The sequence below is a fragment of the Macaca thibetana genome, chromosome 18 (assembly GCF_024542745.1).
Source record: "Macaca thibetana thibetana isolate TM-01 chromosome 18, ASM2454274v1, whole genome shotgun sequence".
NCBI classification, from domain to species: Eukaryota; Metazoa; Chordata; class Mammalia; order Primates; family Cercopithecidae; genus Macaca; species Macaca thibetana.
Window position 1 is genome coordinate 31,045,390 of NC_065595.1, and position 5,221 is coordinate 31,050,610.

Below are 5,221 nucleotides of genomic sequence, written 5' to 3' on the forward strand. Positions count from 1 at the left end.
CTCTGATGGGCGGGTTGAGGTAGGAAAGACGATGTCTCCCCATAATAAGCTCAGGTAAGCACAGAGCAGCTCTGGTCTGTCTTACAAGGTGGGAGGAGCATTACATGACCTAGCGGAGTCTGCTGAGTGAAGAGTGTGTGCCAGCTGCTGCCCTGCCCCTCCTCCCACCACCAGCCTCTCCCACCTCACTAAGCCAATGTTGAAGAAATAATTTAAATATGGGTCTGAATGCAATACAATTCATTATCCTGCCTCACTCTATATTCAGTAGAACACAGTGATTAAAAACAACAGATTTGGAGTCAGAGGACCTGGGCTCAAATCCTAACCACCACTTACATTTGCTAAACCTTGGCATTTCAGCCTCCCCAAGACTCCATTTCCCATTTGAAATAAAGGAAAGAAAAACTGGCCTCACACCAGTACAGTGAGGATTAAACGTGATAGGCCTGAAAATGGCCTGGTTTCATGCTGGACCTTCCATGACTTCCAGAACTTTCTGAGCCTACCTGATAACTGGAGCATGTCCAGGACTCAGTTCATAAATTCCTCCTCCTTGCACCTCCTGTTCCCGTAACTGCTCCTCTTTCCAGGCAGTGTCCCTTCCCATCACAGGAGGAGGTTCTGCTGATAAAACATCTCCAGGCCATTCTTCAGGAATGTGTGTGATACTGGTTGTCCCCAGAGAGCCAGTTGGGCAAGTTTGGAAATCTTGGCAACTGCCAATCTCCCACCAGCCTGACGCATGAGAGCGATTCTTCACTGTCCATTTTCTTATGAGAAAGTCTCGAAATGGATACTCTCCCAAAGAAAGCAGGCGGCCCCCACCTCATAACAGATGAATATCCAAATTTCTTCCCCAAGGCAGGTCATAGAAACCAGAACCCCTTTCCCCCAAAGCCAGGCATGAAATCTAAAGATATCATGTACTACTTGAATTTCCCCTTTGCCTGTCTGTGTAAGAACTGGCCATAAAGGAATCATCTGACCTACGTTGTCCAGTCATATTTCTACATGAGAGGACAGAGAGACTCACTAGAGAAGTCATCAGAAAGGCAAATTCTTACAGTGCTTGTAAGGGAAGGATACAGCTCAGGCTTTAGTATCTGTGAACCCAAGTTTAAATCCAAGTTTTTTCATTAAGATGCCTAGTACCTGTCACTTACCTCCTTGAACTCAGCGTTCTCCTCTGCCAAGGAGAAATACTTACCACATAGATTATTGTAAAGGTGAAATGAGGGAACATATGTGAAAGGACATTATAATACAATTAATGTATTCATCACTATTTTATAATTAAATTTATTTTTAAAAAATATAAGCATCTCTGCTGTATAAAGTGAAGCTCACTGACATGAGGAAGCCCAAGACTGTTCGTTTTAAAACTTTTTTAGACACAGGGCCTTCTATGTTGCCCCCGCTGGTCTTGAACCACTGGGCTCATGCTATCCTCCTGCCTCAGCCTCCCAAGTAGCTGAGAGGGCAGTCATGAGCCACCATGCTTGGCCAGCACATGTCTTTTTTTGAAGACACTATTCTAACTTAAAAAAAAGTAGGGTACATACCCTTGGGACAGAATAGGACAAGATTTATGTCAAGATGGAAGACACAATGTTGGTTAATGTCTGTGGCCAAGAAAAGTAATTAGGGAACCCATCTGTTAGATCTTGCTTGCCCACCCCTCGGTTCTGTTCACTCTGGGTTTCATCAGCATCCATAGGCGAATAAAAATGTGTGAATACCATAATGTTCAATTTGATAGTACCTCTGGTACAATTTCCTCTGACTTCCCATCTCCCTCCTCTGCCCCCATTGAACAGGAATTGAGAAAAGCTACAAAGTGGTCTTCTCTACCTTCCTCATCAGGGTTCCCCTCCAATGCTGTGATCCCCTGTTCCCGGTGGGTGAGCCTCTATTCCGCTTCCCTTGGCCCTCTACAGAAAGTCTCCCTCTTTCCCTCTCTCTCCCCATTGTGTCATCCAGGTCCCTGCCATGCTGAGAAGGCAGAAGCCTGCCAGGTGCTTTCTCTGCCTCCCACTGTCAGGTGGAGTCACTCAGTGATGTGAGGTGTGAGAGGGAAAGCCCCTTGGACTAAGGCAAGTGACTTGGACTCTACACCATCTGGGGCCACTGACAAACTGCCTTTCTGTTTTTCCCATCTCTCATACCTGAGCCTCCCGGGCTGCCTGAAGATTGATAGTTACAATCTTTTAAGTCCTTGCATTATTTGCAAACTGATTAGGAAATAATCATCTCTCTTAGGTTGGATTCCCCAGGAATACTGTCTGAGATGGAGATTTGCATGCAGAAGTTTACTGGGGTGAGCTCTCAGGACCCCACCTCCCCTCACCCCTCCCCACCAACCCGGTGTTTGTCTTTGTGAACTTCTTACAGATAATACGAAAATCAACATCTCTAAAAGAACAAATTGATAAATTATATTTCATCAAAATGTAAAACTTCCACTCTTCAAAAGACACTAATGTGAGAATGAAATGACAAATGACAAACGGGGAGAAAGCATTTGCAAAGCATATATCTGATAAAGAACTTATATCCTTTACATAAAGAATGCCCAACACTCAGTAAGAAAGCAAACAACCTCCCTCAAAATGGACAAAAGATTTGAACTGATACCTCACCGAAGAAAATATGTCAATGACAAATAAGTACATTAAAATATACTCAGCATCATTAGTCATTAGGTCAATGCAAGTTAAAACACAATGAGATGCCATGATATATCTGTTAGCATGACTAAAATTGAAAAGACCGGCGATATCAAATGTTGGAGAGAATATAGGACAACTGGAATTCTCATACATTGTTGGTGGCAATGTAATATGGTACAACCACTTTGGAAAACAGTTTGGCAGTTTATTTAAAAGCTAAACATATACATTCCATATGATCCAGCTATCCCTACTCCCAAAGGAAATGAAAGTGCATGTCCATACAAAGATTCATATGCAAATGTTCATAGTAGCATTACTCATAATCACTCAAAACTGAAAACCACTTAAAGTTCATCAACAAGTAAATGGATAAACAAAATGTAATTTATCTATACAGTGGAATACTGCTTAGCAATAAAATGGAATAAATGACTGATCCATGCGAAGATATGGATGAATCTCAAAATAATTATGCTGAGTACAAGAAGGCAAACACAAAAGAGAACGTACTGTCTGTACACTCCACTTATATAAAATTCTAGAAAATGCAACTACTCTGTAAGGACAGAAAGCAGATCAGAGATAACCTGGGGAGAGTGCAGTGCGAAGAATTACAAAGGGGTACAAGAAAACTTCTGGTAGTGGTATGTTCACAATCTTGATGTAATGCTTTTAGTTTCGTGATGATTTCCTGTATCAAAATGTCAAATATATGATTTACCTGTGTGCAGTTTATTGTGTGCCTGTTATAACTCAATAAAAAGCTGTGAGAAGAAGAAGGAGAAGGAGAAAATGAAGAGGAGGGAGAAGGAGAAAGAAGCGGGGAGAAGGGGAAGGAAAGAGGAAGTTTACCCTGAAGGAGACAGAGGCAGCATGGCCAGGCCCGATGGTTCATGCCTGTAATCCCAGCACTTTGGGAGGCCAAGGTGGGTGGATTGCTTGAGCCCAGGAGTTTGAGACCAACCTGAGCAACATGGCAAAACCCCATCTCTACAAAAAATTCAAAATTTAGCCAGGCATAGTGGAGTACACCTGTAGTCCCAGCTATTTGGGAGGCTGAAGTGGGAGGATTGCTAGAGCCCAGGAGGTCGAGGCTGCAGTGAGCAGTGATGGTGTCACCACACTCCAGCCTGGGCCACACAGCGATACCCTGTCTCGGAAAAAAAAAAAAGAGAGAGAGAGAGAGGCAAGTCAGGGAAACAAACCCCAGGGTTGTGAAGCCACATTTCCTAGGACCTCTTTTTAGCTGATCAAAAAGAATCCTATATGGAATTTGGGGCAGCCTAAGCAGAAGGAGGAAGCTCTGTGTATCTAATAGAGGACACAGGATGAATAGTAAGACTGACATCTCTGGCAGGAAAATGAAAATGAATTATTGAGGTCATGATGGAGTGCTCTCCCTCACAATAAATAGTTGAGGCTTTGACTTCAAAACAAGCCCACTGAAGTTGCCTTGGGATGATAACCAGGGAAGAAGGAAAGATAATGTCATTTTAGCTTCTCCATTCCAGTGAGATAATCCTGCCTCTGTTCCTGGCCTCGGCCTTTTCTCATGTGGCATCTGTCCATTGCCTCTGGCCGTGAGCAATTCTTGTGAGTCCAAAACCATTCGCCTCTGGTGAAGGTATTAAACCACACAGCGTGTGGACGTGTGGACTCATCTGGGCTGAGATAATTAGCAAATGGCCCAGATAACTCTGTTCCCCGCTGCCCCAGCTAGCCTCTGGGCTTGAGCCCTCACCTGCTCAGACCTGTCCTAGCTTCCAGACTCTTCTTGTAGCCCTTCCCCTCTGCACACACACGCACCGGTATGATTCAAGCAAAGTCAAGGTTAAATAGTATGGATAACCACAGAGGTTTAGGAAAACAAATGACTTGAGCCCTGATTTATATTTGTTTGATTCTTATTCCTTTTATTTACATATTAATCTTTTTTAGGAGAGGCCACCCCCAATTTATAGATAACCCACAGTTAGAAAAGAGGGCATCAACACCTCTCTTCACCTCTCTATGGCAACTGTGGCTGCCATGGAAACCACTGGGCATATGCGGGGAGGGAGAAATACTGGTGTTTACTGAAAGGCTCTGTAAGTTCAGGAGGGAAGGAATGAAATCAACTGTGAAAATCAGGAATATGTTAGGGGCCTCGATGAGAAGAAAGATTCCCAAGCCTGTGTGTAAGGCGGCTGCCCTGCTCCACTCTTTCCCTACCCCAACAGGAACCTTTCCTTTTGTTTCTTGTTCTTTTTGTTTGTTTGTTTGTTTTTTCTGAGTTTGCTTTCTAGGGAGAGGAAGCTTTCCTTTTGATTTACTCTACTGTCTCCATGCAAATCAAAGATTAGTTTGGATTAACAAATGTCTTCTTTAAACAACGCAGACAACTCTGGGCCAGGTAAAGGCCGACTAGCCATTGACAATGTGTGTGACTTCAGTTCAGTTACAAGCTCCCAACAGATCCCTTGTGGAAGTCAGCTACACAGAATACCAGAGAGCTGGGGCTAAGGGAGTAGGAAGTCAAATGCATTTGGAAAATGGAGCACTTGACG